At 37.8% G+C, this 16674-nt stretch overlaps 1 long non-coding RNA gene across 1 annotated transcript; it reads left to right on the forward strand.

Annotated features, from left to right (window-relative positions):
* Positions 1-2493: 2493 nt before the first annotated feature.
* On the forward strand, positions 2494-14715 carry LOC148214762 (uncharacterized). Its single transcript, XR_015797512.1, has 5 exons — positions 2494-2854; positions 3147-3216; positions 6310-6478; positions 13076-13168; positions 14553-14715. It is a non-coding gene; the product is annotated as an uncharacterized LOC148214762 (long non-coding RNA).
* The last annotated feature ends 1959 nt before the right edge of the window (positions 14716-16674 follow it).

A 16674-nucleotide genomic window follows, 5' to 3' on the forward strand; every position in this document is an offset into this window, starting at 1 on the left:
AGCATCTGTGCCCTGACCTCAATTTTAGGTATCTCTGTTTCTAACATAAAGCATGGAGCAAGTATAGAATCACAAATTTGGTTTGAACTGTCTCAAGAGCATTCTTGATATAAAGACCGCTTGAGCTCTGTACAATACATAGCCAGAGTTTTAGCTAAGAATAGTTTTAAGACAGCTGGTACTAGTTTGTCTTCTTTAGTTTAAAAAAAAAAAGGAATTATTTGATGGCTGTTGCAGATCTTGATGCCAACTGGGAGAAATAATCTTGGTGAGCTCTCCAAATTCTTGTGGGATAAAAAACCACTCACAGATATTTAAGAGTGGGAATCTGCTCAATTGAATTCCACTCTATGTTCCTTCTTTGTACTTTGGCCCTTTGGGCAAATACTATGACTTTAGATTTTTGGAAGTTAAATACCAGCATTTGCAGTATTGGACAATATACCTGTATATCATTGCCTTTCTAAGCCCTACTGGGGAACAGGAGGGAAATAAAGACTGCATCTTCTGCATATAGCAGTATTTGGGGCTTATAACCTGCAAAATTTGAGGGCATGACCATCTGAATTGTTAACTTTCTCAGTTAGAATTTATGAACAGATTAAACAAGGCAGAGGCAGAATACGTCCCTGCTGTGCACCTCTCTGAATATTACATCTACAAGCAGCCCTTGATTATGACATCTAACTCTCAGGGAAGAGTTGGTGTATACAACCTAAATCAGATAAAGAAGATGCCTATCCACAGTGGTATTCTTGAGCTTATCCCACAGTATCTTTCTGGCTGTGCAGTCAAAGGCAAATTTAAAGTCTAAGAATACCATATATAAAGTTGATTTTGAATTCTATACATACCTCAGGATACAGTGGTACAATACCAAAATATGGTCTATGGTTGGCCAGTTTTCTCTGAAGCTGTTTTGTTTGTCCCCTAACATTTCTTCAGATGCCATCTAAGTTTGGAGTTGACTACTCGGATGTTTTGCAAATAATTTGCTGCTCATGACACTTCATAGACTGAAAGGTCTATAATAATTAGCTGGGTCTTCCTTATTGTCTTTCTTGTAAAGAAGGACTATTATTGCTACCCCTCTCCCTCCTCCCCCCCCCCCCATCTTTAGGGACCTGCCCTGCTTGGTCAATAATTGTAAATAGAGATGCCAGCAAGGGAGCCCACTAGTTAGAGTTCAGTTTAATTACTTCAGGCAAGACAAGCTCATTACCTGGGGCATTTCTAATCTTAAGTGACTCTATCAGTTTGACCAGTTCTTCTAAAGTAACCAGAGGCCAGCTATCCAGAGTGCTGAAATCATAATATACATCTTCACCATGCTAATTTGGATTGGTAAACAAATCTCTATAATGTACTTGAACAGGGATCTGATCGGCTGGGTTCTCAATTAACTCACCAAGTCCTTGGGCAGAAATTCACCAGAAAAGAGATTTTCTTTTGTCTGACAAAAAGGATAAGTTGACACCATGCATGCTTTATAGCCTTCTGCTTTTTCTTCCTCAGGATTGATTTATATTGTGATTTGAGACCAGAGAGACTCTAATAATGGGTCTTAGAGGGATAAAGTTTGTAAACAATATAGGCAGCTCTAAATCTCCTTTTGAGCTTCTGGCATTCTCGATCAAATCATTGTTGATCTTTGCTATTCAGGTAAAAGAGATACCTCCTCTTCTCCGAGGAAAAATTTGCTCATCAGCAAATTGTACAACTCAGTCTTGCACTCCTGTGGGGGCAACTGGCAATTAAACTTGAGCAAATTTCTAAAATACCTTCTGACTTTAACTATTGAGTTACAGCATTAGCATTTTTTCCCCTTCCACTTGGGTCACAGGACAGTGTTAATGACCTCCAAATTCAGGGCGCCAAATTCTTTGCCTCTGTCTTCACTAATCTGTTATACATTACTGTAGCAAATAGAAGGGGATGATGGTCACCTGTTTAAAAGATAGGTAGAAAATTTCAGAAGGTAATCCAGTAGTCAACACTTGACCTTCTCTTTTCCCCAAAATGCATATTCAGCTTGGTGATCTCTGTCTAATGTGCCATTCAAAATGCAGAGATTCAGGCATGTGGTCTATCTCAGTCTGGATTTTCACATATAGAAACAGTTTGGGTGCAAACCAAAACCATGGTTACATGAGAGAACTGAAGGCAAGATCTGAAACTATGTCTTAAAGTTGTTAGATATTATAAGCAGACCAACAAACCATCATTTGACTGGTATATTGTCCTGTTCTAATTGGATGCAGCATGGAATAGAATTTAGGGAAGATGAGAGAACAGGGAAATCACTCAGAATTTTACCAAATGTCATGGATATGTGTGGTTGGAATATAATTTGTAATTTGAAGTTTTAAATACACAACAAACCACTTGGTATTACATCTGAACAAACCTAAAATTTATAATTATACAGTACATTTCAGGGGATATCCACTGCTATATGTATGATCAGCAGTATGAAATAAAGTTAAAAAATTTATGCCATTTGTGCTTTCCAAATAAGATCAGCTTTTCAAATGAGATAAGCAGTTTTAAGGTTGATCTCTTCTTTCAGTCAATATACTCTTTCAGAGGTGACGTGCTTTTTACATATGGAATTTAGACAGAATTCTCATGTCTGAAATATAGGACTTTGAGAAATGGAACATTAAATATAGGCAATGCTATAGTCACTTATCTAAGAAAACACTTTTCTTCTATAATATTTTGCTTCTGTAGGGTAAGTTGTGTTATGGATGATGAAAGATGGAGCACAAATCTGATGAGGAAGATCACATACTTTATTGGAGCAATGATTGTTGGCTTCCAGCTTACAGAAAAGAAGAATAAAAAATAATAGGTAAGGACTTTTGTAGGATTTATGAACTGTGGAGTGGGAAATTCTAGGGCTCTGATTTGCTGACAGGCTTTTTGGACCACAGGAAGAAAACTGGATTGTTTTTGTCTATGTAAATGGGGCCATTTTTGATATTAAGAAAGCCTGACTTTTCTGAAGTGGCAGTACAACTGGAAATGCCAGTTGTTCCTTTGTTAATGAGCAATGGAATATTGATGAAATTAGGTGCATATCCTTGGTTTGGAATGGAATGTCCACAGTTTTGCCTAGTGACCCTGTTGCCTTTTCTTCATAGATCTGCCATTAGGTGATTATGTGGGCTGAGTCTTCACTGCCTTTTCTCAGTTTTATCCTGCTTTGTTAAGGTGAGTAATATTCCTTTCCTTTTAGTCAGAAAGGATTACGGTTAGGGGAGAATTGTTTAGGGGCAGGAATAGTTGCTTTGGGTCTGGCAGAAACCTCCATTTTTGTTTGCCCCAACAATGGAATCATTTTTTAATGAAGACTTCTAAATCCTTCTCAAGATGAGGTTGTGCATAGTTCTGTCTAAAAGTGAAAATGAAGAAATATGTACCAAAAATACATAATTATATTACATGAGTAGGTCAAGACAGATCAAGAAAATCTGTACACATTTGCTTATTTTGCTGCATTTTGTTTGTCAGAAGGACAAAAATGTATCTAAAATATTTGCTGGTACTCTGCTTCACATATGGAACTCCACTGTGGAAAAAGTTTTCCTGCTGCTTCTGACCTACACCGCTTTGTATGGGAATCAGCATTCTTGTGCATCTAATACTCCTCAGAACAGGATTGTCTATTATACAGTATGCTCCCTTTGGGGAACATTTATGTGTGGAACTACTTTGCAAACATTTTAGGCAAATGGTCAAAATATTACATAATTGGAACACAAACTGTAGTTTCTGCTACATATATAGCTAGTTAATGACAACACTTTTTTCTATAATTTCACAAAGACAGCATGAGGTTATGTTGTGTGCAGTTTTAATTCATTTTCATGCTACAGTTGTGAAAATGTTCATTTTAATTCTTTCAGTGAATCCAAAACAGACTTCTTAGCTGGATGTACTTGCTTCAACTGATTTTAAACATTCAGTGAAGTTATAATATATATTCAGTTCATGGTTTTGATTAATCCAATCCAGACTAATCATTCTTCTTACCAAAGAATCTATAGAGGCACAAGGATGGCCATGGGTCCTGCTGAACAGGGAACAGTTTTCTGTTTGAGGACATCCTCTATTTTAATGGCTCTTCTACTCTAAATATAGTTTTAAAAGAAAGAACTCTTCCTAGAGGTAATAGCAATGACCTTGACGTTGCCCAGATAAACTTGGCATCTGGAAACAGACTGAGCATGGAAAAAGGACACAGAGATGGATTGTGCTATTATTTAAAGTATATTCATTATTATCTATAATTTTTATACAGATCTAGGCCTTTGTTCTGTTTTGATGAGATAAAGGGCTGATTCATGAAGATGCTTAGCAATGATGTGGTTTTCTTGCTTAACATTATGCATGAACCAGGCCAGAGCCTCTGTTTTTTTTTCAGTTAACCCTAAATCCAATATTACTGGATTCACACTAAATCATAGTTTATTGAACAAATCATAGTAGCCTATTTCACAGATAAAGCTAAATCATGAATGAACATGCTAGTTAGGATTCCTAGGAGTTACAATCCCAACACTTCTGTAAGGCAACAAGTAAGGGAAGATGACACTCATAGTAATAGATTCCAGGTAAACTTAAGTCCCATTGAGTGCAATGAATAATAAAGCACATGCTTCTGTTACAAGTATAATTCTTATGAGGAAGTTAATCAGATAATTTTGAGGGCTCCATATATGAATATATTGTGAAAAACCTGGACCAAAGCTCTCAGAAATCATAAAAATATTACACTTCAGAAAGCCATGGGAAATAACAGTTCCACGTTCCTTTACTTTGGACAGAACTCACCTTGAGTGTTATATCCAGTTCTGGGCACCCCACTGTAAGAAAGATTGAGTCAAACTGGAACAGATACAGATAACGGCAATAAAGATGACCAGGGAACCAGAAATGTATAAAGAGAGACTGAAGGACTTGGGAAACCCCTTGAAGAAAGAAGAGCAGGGGATAGCACTTTTCATAAACTTGACAGACATTCAAGACTTGTTCTCTACCATTTCAGAATTCAGGACATGGAACAATGGATTTATGTTTCAGCGCTTCAATAGCAGAACCAGTTAGAGAAGGGTTGGGCTCCTTTTCACTGGATTTGTGCATGAGGAGGCTGGACAATCTTGTGTTTGCCTTAATTTGGATGCCTTAATTTGAATGCCTTAATTTGGATTCCTGCACTGACCAGGATGTTGGTTTCTATGAAATCTTCTGCCTTCACTTTCATCCCTAGGTGTCCATAATTCAATTATATTGTCCTATTTTACAGAGTTCTTGCATCATTAAAATACGCAAAACAATATATAAATGGTATGAATGTGATATAATTGAGTATGATCCTATACAGACAAAATGTCAGTACTTTATGGAAGCCAAAACAGACCCATTATAGTGCCTAATGCAAATACACAGCACATTAGATTAATGTGGAATGGGAGATCCGTATGCATTACCCATATAGTTTAATTGTTGTATGCCACCCAGAGTCACTTTTATGCGAGATGGACAGCTATGTAAATACGATAAATAAATAAAAATAAAATAATAAAATAGTTTAGTAGGACGTAAAATAATTTGGCCACAGATTCCATGAGAACAGTTTGTATTCCCTGCTTCCAATGGACTTTGAAGTGGCATGGATGGTAGCATCAAGGTCCACTAGTGTTCATCTTTCCCAGATCAAAAATCTGTAAAAAATGAATCAGGAAAGAAAGTACATTACTGAAAATTGAGTACAAATGGTAGTAGTACATTGGAAAAAGGAGATATATGAGAGACATTTACATTAAATAAGCCTATATTAAGGAAATGTATGTATCAAAGAATGAAATTACAATTTGCATGAAAAAAGGCTGAGCAATTTAGATTAACAGCTATGTTAATTAAGGGGAAATGCATACAGAAGTTAAGTATGCTAGGAGATGCAGCAAATGTAAATGGTTACATTTTCTACTTTTTAAATTAATGTGCTAGGCTGAAATACTGTTCAACTATTGCTGTTGTTTTTAATTGATGTGAGCCGCCCAGAGTCACAGATGTGAGATGGGTGGATATACAAATCAAATAAATAAATAAACAAACTCATGGGACAGTAATGTCAACAAGATTTTTATTGACATGTACATTTTCCATCTTTGTAACAGTCCATCACAAACACCTGCATATGTATCTAATTATAGATGCCAGTAACTGTGCACAAGTTATCTTTAGTTTTATTTTGATTTTTGTTCTTTTTTTTCTCTTTTCTTTGATGTGGTGACTATTCAGGAATTGAACAAGAAAAGCAAAATGATTTTACAAGTGACCACTGGAAATACTGTTCAATCCTCTTTCATTCTCCTAGTGCATGCTGGCTGGGGAATTCTGGGAGTTGAAGTCCATACATCTTAAAGTTGCCAAGGTTGAGAAATGCTATCCTAGTGGAATCAAGTTCCAGGTATGGCATTTGCAAGATTTTGGTTTCCTTTCAAACCAGGGTCAGACTGATAAAGACCTTTCAGGTAGAGGACTTTCCCAGTCTCTTGCTTTTTTATGATATGAAATCTATATAGGGTTCATTTTTCCATTTTCCTTCTTTAGTCCTTCAGGTTTTCCCAAAGTAGGTTGTCTCAAAGTCCGTTACTTAACCGAGTGCAGTTAGTGTGAGGAAATGGGTGAAACAGCTGGTCTATGTGACAGAACCTTTTCAGTCCTGCTGTGATCTTCCTCTCTGATGTCGAATGTTATAATTGGAATCATAAGAAAAACATAAATTAAAATGATGATAGATTATTTATTGTACCTTTATTGTTGTGGTTTCCTGGAGTTTTATAACATGGCTATTGCAAATTCTCTATTTACCAAACAGTAGGTAGCCCTCTCATATTGAAAGTGATAATCCTGTGTACTTTAGTTTTGCTAAAAAAATGATTTCTCTTGTAAAATTGACTGCTTGTATCAGTATAATGATAAAAAAAAACTAAACAGCTTATCCTTATTATTATTATTATTATTATTATTATTATTATTATGTTTTTTGTTGCAGTATTTTGAGTTTATTCTTTTGGGTTTTTATATGGAAAAATAATCCTGATTCAGATTACTGGTTATACAAATTATATCTTGTAAATATATGGATTACTTCCTGGAGGACAGGTTGAAAATGATGATAGTTCATGCTTGAAATTACTTTGAGCCTGACATAGATCGGCTAGTAAGCAAAATGCCTCAAATCTGTAACTATAAGAAATAAATGACTTTGAATGAGTCTCAGTATGTAATAAGTCAAATTTTGGAGGGCAATATCCCAGTCCTTCAGTGGAAGAGCTGGAGATAAAAGTCCTTTATATTTTTAAGCATCAACAGTATTTCAGAGAAATTTGATCTGGATGGAAGAGGATACAGTTCCTCACTTAAATGATAGTAATAATTCTGACTACTCCATCAAATTTCACAGCAAACAAAGAGGAGGAAATCAGCCCCAATCATTTCACTGCAGAGTGAAAGACTCCTTACTGAAGATTGTGGACTATAATCAAACACGCTGGTCCATTTCAGGTTGGTAAGATAGGCATTTTTCAACTTCCCAGTGTAGAGCTGAGAGACAGTGACTGGCCCAAAGTCACCCAGCTGGATCCATGCTAGGAGGAACACAGACCAGAGCAAGTATTTTCACATGGAAGTAGATACAATTCCATTACTGCTGGTGCTTTTTTTTTTTTTTTTAAAGAGTTTTCTGTAGAGGTGCAAAGGTGATTGGTTGCCTTATCTCTATAATTACTAAATAGGTCCATTGGACATTACATTTGCAGAGTCTTGAATTTCTGCCAAAACTGAATTTTATAATTCTTTAATGTCTGTAGTGCAGCTGGATAATGTTAGGTTTACACATGCCCAGAGTCTAATGCATTTATCTGTTCCAAAATTGATTCTCATTTTTGCCATTACTCTTATTGGGCTGTGTTAAATAATAAACAGCCAGGTGCCAGCAATCTGAACAATGATGCCCCTGCTAAAACTTCTTGCAGGAAGGTACACCTGCCAGCCATATTTTCAAGAAGACACAATTTATTCTAGTTAAATTGCTGCTATATAGATCTAACTGAATGCATAAAGGAAAGGAAGCTGAAAACCTTGTGGCAATTTGAATCTAGCATTATAGGTATGTTGAAGCTCTGGACATAATCGCAGCTGAAGTTTACAGCGTATTAGAATGGCCTGTAAACTGTATGTATGTATGTTGGCTCTGTATGTGAAAGCCAGTTCTCAGCTGTGGGATTCCTTGTTCTGGACATTTGTATGGGCTGTGTATGTCATGCAATTCCACAGCTCAATTTTTAAGAATACAACTACAGGCCTGATTCTAGGTAAACTGGGGGTGTGATATATCTTTAGGTTTTGTCCTCAAGGGCAAATAATACTTCTGTTATGGCTGCCAGATCTGGGATAACACTAGATGGCAGCAGAGAGATAAAGATTTCCATCTCTCTTTGCTGCCATCTAGTGATCATCTGGTTTTTGCAGCCCAAATCTAGTACTCCTCCTCTAGGGTGAAAGGGAGTTTAGTTCCTGAAGTTGGCTCATTTTCCCTTTTAAAAAATAGTAGATCTGACTATTATCATCCAATTGTGTCCTTAGTTCCTGAGGGTATGGGAGGAAAGAGAGATCTAGTGAGCAACCCAGCAACTATCAGGACTAAGCTGGAATTGGCACTCACAGGGGATCTGCAGATGTCATTTAAAGGGTCACTGCTGAGGGGCATATAGAAATACAATGGGAATGGCTGCTACTTATTTCCCAACAGGAAGTGTTTTGTGTTTGTTTTTAATAGCACTTCCTGTCTCATAAGCCCCAACAGCCCCTCTGGATACATGGGGTCAGTTTAGAACTTAGAACATCTTGCTGCATGTCATGTTGCCTTCCCCAACCTGAGTCTGCTTAGCACTTGGTTGTGCTGAGTAGAGAATTCTGGATCTGAAGTGCATACATCTGAAGGATACATGAATTAGGGAAGGCTGGTCTAAAGGAGATGTTCCGAATTATGGATGCATAGTGATCCGTATGGGCATAACCCTGCAGAGGGTTGTGTATCTCAGCTCACTTAAAGATTCCTTAGTGAAGTTAGGGTGATTTCTAACTGGTTAGTATAGTGGTGGGCTGGTATTTGAAAAGCAGTGTGAGCATGTTGGGATTGCAACTCCCAGAATTCCCAACCAGTATGCCAGGAACTGCAGACTCAAACCTAGAGCTGATCTTAGTTTATCTTTCAGCTCTGCAAAGCATTTGAAAAAGGCATTTTGCCACACAGAAAGTGCAAATGAAGCATCTCTGTTCAAGTTGTTAAAGCATCTGTATCTTTTGTAAGACTTGTGCAACTGCTTCAGAATCTATTCCTGGTTGTCTCCCATGCCACAGATGAAGCGGCTATGCAGGCACGCTTATGCAGTCACATTTCTCCTTCTCCTGCCACATTCAAACTGTACTACTTTCCTTGCTGTCTCAGAGAAATCCTCTCCAGAAGAGGGGAGGGAAGAGCAGAAGCTAGGTCAAGATTTTTTCCAGAAGTCCCTCAAGACCTGGCTTTGTCATCAGGTCTGGGGGTCCCAGGGGACTGATGAGACCTTGAAATGGTTCTCTTGCTAATCTAATTTCGTGTGCATTTTATGCTTTTTTAACTTTTTAATAATGACTGTTTTCTGACTTGTTTGATGTTTTATATCTTTGTTGTATGCTGCCCAGAGTCACCTCTTGTGAGATGGGCAGCCATATAAATTAGATAGATAGATAGATAGATAGATAGATAGATAGATAGATAGATAGATAGATAGATAGATAGATAGATAGATAGAGCAAGCCAAATGAGTCTGAGTCGGCAGTGTTAGGGTTTAGTACTGAGCTCTTGATGAATCATCATAGAAGTCTCTCAGCCTGAATTCTGATTCTGACAGAAATATATTTCCCAATCCCACAAAAATGTTGATGCTTTCATGTTGAGCGCCAGAGAAAGACAAAATAGTGCCAGAGTTTTTGGGAAAGCAGCTTGGGAGTAGTAATCAGTTTAGGAATAATAATCTGCAGTATTTGGAAATAGATTGTTCCAAAGTAGTCCAGTTTCTGCAATCAACTCTGATCAGCTGAATTCAAATAGAAGCCAGGACCTTCTAATATCTAAGTTTCTATCTAAGACAAATGAAACATTGGAACAATTTATTTAAAAGCTTGATATTGTGCCTTGACTCAAGATTTCCTGAAAATCCTGATCTTCATCTACATATGAAGCCTTGCTAGTGATTTTCGATTTTATGGACTTGAACTCTAAAGTGCGTCTACTTTAAGTACCCTGTGCTGGCTTTGGACTCTGGAGTGTTTGACTGTATCTCTGCTACCTTATTATGTGAACTATTTTCAAGCTGGTGCATGGTAGAAAATAAGTCTCAAAGCCCACCTTGGCAAATAGATATGAATTTCATGTCAGATATCTGAAATATTGATTATCAGTGTAATGAGCCATCCATAAACTGTTGTCAAGCTTCACCCAGATTGACGCTTCAGTTATAAGGCCTGCAGGATGTGAGAGAAATGTGGGGAGGGTGGGGAAGTAATGGATGAGAACACAGAAAACAATCAAGAGAGTAAGTCAGTCGACAGCTTATGTCATAAATGACAACTCAGGTGAAGAGAAATCTGGGAAGAAGCATTTCAGAGACTCTGCTTTAATTAACTCAGTATAAACAAGTCTGAGAAATTCCTATTATATTTTCCAAGATTCTGTATTACCTCTGACTAGCATTAAAGAAACTTTACTGAAATTTGTGCAGTTCTTGCTTCCTTGATCTTGCTCAGCTGCATGGGGCTTGACACAGGCAGACACATCTCTTCATAAGCTATTAAGAAAAGCCATAATTCTAGCAGAAAACCAGAGACTGCAGTCTATAAGGCTCAAGTCATACGTATACTAATCTCAGCGTTCAAATCTTACATCTTTTTCTCCTGTGTGTCCTAACAGACTGAGAGCCAATCACTTCTCTATGGGAGGAATGTTTGACATCTGTGCATTGTTATTGTAATGGCCCTGTCTGGTCTCAGGCCCTCTGCTTCTGACCTTGCCTGTCCTAGCCCTCACACCAGTGTGAGAGACTGAGTCATGTCAATACTACCAAGTAAGCAACTTTGCACCAGATTGCAAACCTTTCATCTTCTATCAATTTCTTATGGAAGTTCCTCAGAGCGCTAGACTGAATCTAGCATTGGATGAAGGCGAAAGGTCATTGCCTGTAGTTGTATGCATATGTTCCTACATTGTACAAAAATTTAAGAATCTCAAATTAAGTGGGCTTATGAAATTCATTCTGTTTGTCATACTTGAGGCCTAGAGAGACATAACATTGCTGGAGAGACTCCGGGGTGGAATGACAAAAACATTAACTATGATTGTAAACGGATGGGGAAACTACCCTTTCCTGAGATATTTTTAAACTAGAGGAAGACAGCTGAAATAGCCCAAGGGTCTAATACGCTTTCAGAGCAGGCAGAATCTTCAGGCCAATTTTGTTATGCAACCTGGGTTTATTTTTGCATGTTAGCTCTGAGATACTCTTTGCTTCCTTTAAGGAGAGATGTAACATTTAACATGTAGTCAGTAAGAACAAAATTAGGACAAAATGGATGTGAGCCTGTTGGAACAATGCAGATCGTTTATTGTGTGTATTCTGTACAGGCCCAATTGACTGAAAAACCATGCTTATTTCTCTGGCCTGTTCCGTCAGAAACACAGAAGCCAGATGTCAAAGAAAGGAACAAACAATATGAAATCTCTCAAACTGGTTCTAATTAGTATGAGTAGACACAAGAGTTAAGTGGCATGGCAATCCTGTGGCAGCTGCAAATAAGAGATTTCATAAAGCATGAGACTGCTTCTGAATTTTAAGATATAAAACATTTATTTGTTGGTTCTGAGAATCTGTAATTAGTAATGGAGTTGTTGATATTACTCTGACCATGTTAGACATTGCCTGGTGATGACTGTATATTTTGGATATGGGTATTTATATTGGGTGTGGCAGCTGTTGTGCACATACAGGAAGGCATTCTTCATCATCTTAATTTTAAGATTGTATTATGAAGTGTCTCCAAGTTTAGCATTTAGTGATACTGGATGCGTGGGGGGTGAAATATTAACCCAAGAAATTAGAATCAAGATGCCTACTCTGGATATTGTTGAACTGAATTGCTAATATTGATTTGGTTGCTTCAGGTGAGCCAGGTTTTGGCCACAACAATATATACAAGATACTGTAGAGTGGTTGGGGTTCTCTGAGCTTGGTTGTTTTCTTGCAAACATTTTATTACCCAGCCAGGTAACATCTTCAGGGCTAGAATGGAGAGGAATTTGCAAACTCTGCTCCATTCTAGCCCTGAAGATATTACCTAGCCGGGTAATGAAACATTTCCAAGAAACAACCAAACTCGGAGAACCCCAGGGCTTCCACAGTTCAACACTGAGCTACGCATATTGATATACAAGATAAAGTGCATAAAGCAGAAAAAGCTTTAGATTATTGTGTATGCCTTTAAAAATGTAATTTTAAGGAATAATTATGCTCACAAATAAAAGAAGGTATTTCAGTTTCTATGTTGTATGGCAGAGGTTGGCAACACAGAACACATGGATGTCATCTCTTCTAGACCACTCCCAGAACATCATTTTAAAAATGACTGCAATATAGCAAGACTTCCAAATTTCTTGACTTTATAATCTTGCCTGAAAATCTCATGAGCTCTGGAGCTTTTAATGCTGAAACGTCTCGAGATTACGTATCCTTTTGGATGTTTTCTGCAGCAATTTTTTAAAATGATCTATTTTAGTGCTTGCACCATCATTCAGAATAATATGATGGTAATGTTACTGATCCTTGCTTTATGGCATCTCTTATTTTGGCAGAAGTTGAGAAAATGCTGGGAAGCATTGGTTTGCTCCCACCAGATTAAGTCCAGGATCCTGGATACAGATACTGGAAGTTGCATCCACTAACACTAATTCTTATTTCTGATGCAGAAGTCCTCTGCCTTTCTGTCCAGGGCCAGACCAGAACATTTTGTTGCATTAGGTGGATTGGCAGACTGCATCTCTTCATTAATCCAAGTCAAGGTACAAACAAACCCAAAGACACATAAAGCAGAATATTCTGAAAGCACATTCCCCAACCTGGCAGTTGATTAACTATAATAAGCAAAAATGCTAACAATCTGCTGTCCAAACTGTGGTTTTAAAGTTTTTTGTCTTACTTAACCACTTCTCTCTGTTGGATTAAAGTTAAACTAGGCTGGGCCTAGTTTAACCTTAACCTTAACCCGACAGAATAAAGATGGTAGAGCTTTAATGGACTCTGAAGCTTCTGTGGCTGGCTGGCTGGCTGGCTTGCTTGTTTATTTATTTATTTATTTTAGCAAATTTATATAGCCACCCATCTCACTAATATGACTCTGGGTGGTGTACAACCAACTAACAATTAAAAACAAATATAACAACCATTAAAAACAAATAACTAAAAGCCAAGATTGCAGAAGAACAACAGCATTCTAAGCACAATGCAGCCATCTCACAGGCTCCCCATGGGATCCCCAAGGCTGTTGGAAAAACCATGTTTTAAGGGCTTTCTGGAAGGCTAATAAGGATGGGGCTAACTCACCTTGGGGAGAATAAGGTTCCAGAGGGTAGGAGTCACGGCAGAAAAGGCACATCTCCTTGGTCCCATCAGATGAAACTCTTTAGCAGACGGGACTCAAGATACCCCTCCTGCTGGACCTGATGGGACAGGTAGATGTAATTGGGAAGAGACGGTCCCTCAGATAACCTGGTCCCATGCCATTGACCAGCAGACCCCATCTTCCTTCTGTCCACTGTTTTCTGGTAAATTCTGTAGGGAACTAGCCATGCATATATTTAATTGGCCAAGTTTCTTGTCATTTCTGACCTCTCAATATTCCATTAGTTATTTTCCTATCATTTAAAACGTTGTCTCCAAGGTTATTAGAACTATTTAGACTCACTTATCTTAATAAACAATACAAAAGGGGTCTTGGACTTTTGGACATATTTTATATTCTTAAACTATGTTGTGCCAGCCATAACATTAGAATCTGGACTAATTGCTCTGGAAACTCATATGTGATTAGATGGCTGAAATTCTGGATTAAATTACACTCCTCTGGTAATAAATTGGCCTCCCTGATCTTGTAGGAGTATGTCATGTCCTCATGAAAGGAAGGGATCCTGACTGATCTAAAATATAATGTTTTTTTTCAGTTCACCATATGATCTTCCTTGGTCCAGAAACAGCCTGATTAGATTTGAAACAACAAACCCTCAACCCAGATATTTAGCACATTTGTCCAAAATCCCTACTTGATATACCATGGGTTGTCTGGGAGACCATTCTTTCATGTATAATTCTAAGCAAATATTCTTTGGCTATCTTAAAGGGGAACTTTTACCCTTACCTGATCTAATGATTTGCCTTCTTCCCTTTTAGAAAGCTTTCAAAAGTCCAAGAACAACTTTGCCCAAAGTTCCCTCAAGGAAATGGAAACAGTTTCACACACCTTCAATTGTCTTTTTACATGACAATTGAATTAACAACTCCTCTTCTGACTCATAATAATGGAAGACTGGACAAGGAGATCACTTGCTTCCTTTTAACTGACAGCTCTATGAATATCTTCAGAAAGATTGTCAAATGTCTTGCAATCATTATTGTCACAAGATCATTTGTCTAGCAAATCAATACATTTGTTTTGGGTGAGAGGATTTATTGTTTTCCTTTTTGCTCTTTACTTATTCTGCTGATTGTTTTAATATATGCAGTATCTTGGCTTTACTTTCTCTAATGCCCACTCTGGCTGTAAATTTAATTTAAAAACCATTCTAATTTTAATAATTTTTTAATTTTCTGGTTTTGGTCTTTGGTTTTACTTGATTATATTAGGCTGTATTATTTATTTATTTATCAATCAAATTTATCCCCGCCCATCTCCCCCCAATGGGGGACTCTTTATATATTGTATTATATTGTAATATGCTTGATATTTTGATCTATAACTGCAAAAAACTTTTTTAAAAGAGTATGTTGTGGCTACTGGAAAGAAAGAAAATGCCTGCCATGCAGAGGACTATTCAGTTCACAAAATGGCTGCCGCAGTGGTCGGTCACAAAACATCCCTTTGCCAGAAGACAAACTGTTGGAGTTGATCTCTATTTTCCTGTCTTCCCAGTATACATACTATTAACTTCTAGCTTGCATTTATCTTTTTTTCTGATCAGATGGGTATATTTGCAAACAATGCACAGAATTATACTTCCTCAAATCTTTTATCTTCTTAAGTCACCTATGGGGCCTATGTGGAGCCCAAGGGCATTTTTGGAAATAAGGATTACCCTGGAAGCTGGTGCTTTGCTTTGTGTTATACTAGCTCCCTTTTAAATGTTGTTTAAAATATTTTTTAAAAAATGATCCATGAGAGTGGGCAAGGCGAGAGGTCTGTGAACACCCTGGTACCCATGGGTGCCCCTCTGGAAACAATAGGCGGTAACATAAAGGAATTTTATGGAAGAAAGCATTGTCAATTTAGATTGTACTTTGTAGACACTATTGCAAAGAAAAAATCCTCATATTTCTGGCATCATTCTTTAAAATGCATCAGCATGTGACCTTCTTGTGAACCCAGGTTCCTGTTTTCACCTCCAAAAGCCAAATGACATGGTAACTGTAGCTGGTCAATAATTCTGGATGTAATCCACCCAAGGGATGTTAACTTTTATGTCCTCTGGGTGGCATTTGAATTAGATGGCAGTCAGGTATGTGTACACTGGGGTGGTCATTAGAATGGGCAGATGTTCACGGCTAATGGCCTACAGCTAGGATTGCTACAAGGGGAATTCTTTGAGAAGGAGCAATCCTGCCCCCCACCCACCAAGTCTGAACACAAATGAGTTATGCAGAAAGATACTTTTCTCATAGCATCATTTACTTGCAGCGAAACATAAGGCTGAATTAAATGTATGTATGTGCCAAACAAAGGACCACACGATAACATTTGTTCATATTTAGAGCCAATGGGTCCAGAACAAGCAGGGTGATCCCCCCTTATCTATACAAGCGACTACTGAGGACTTAAACCATGGTGGTGTATACTGTGGGGTCCTATTTGTTGTAGTGCTTGCACTCTACGTGTCTAAGCAGAAATGCCCGTAATCTCATTAGACCCCTGAAAACTCACCACAGTCACAACACAACCTAAATGCACCAGTGACCTGTGTGCCAGTATCTATGCAAATCTCAACCAGGAGCTGAGATTTATATATGCTTTACATACCCCTGAGGAAATACCTATTTTATAGCACTGATGGAGCAGATGTAGTTGTCTCTGCAAAATGTGAGTGGAATTTAATCAAGGAGGGAGGGAAAAGAGAGCACTATGTATTCAAAACAAGCAAATGCATACACTACCCCTTAAACCTGCTGGCACATCGGAATGGATAGAAAATGCCATCTCTGAACTAATTAAGCACTTTATTGTATGCTGCAACTATACATTTGCATGCCCACATTAGCGGGATCTTATTCCCTTCCAGCTGTACCAAAGAGACCAAAATAA

This window comes from Python bivittatus, unplaced genomic scaffold, assembly GCF_059951505.1.
Source record: "Python bivittatus isolate LINGU-HERP-01145 unplaced genomic scaffold, Pbiv_v1 ctg000590_np1212, whole genome shotgun sequence".
In the NCBI taxonomy this organism is placed as follows: Eukaryota; Metazoa; Chordata; class Lepidosauria; order Squamata; family Pythonidae; genus Python; species Python bivittatus.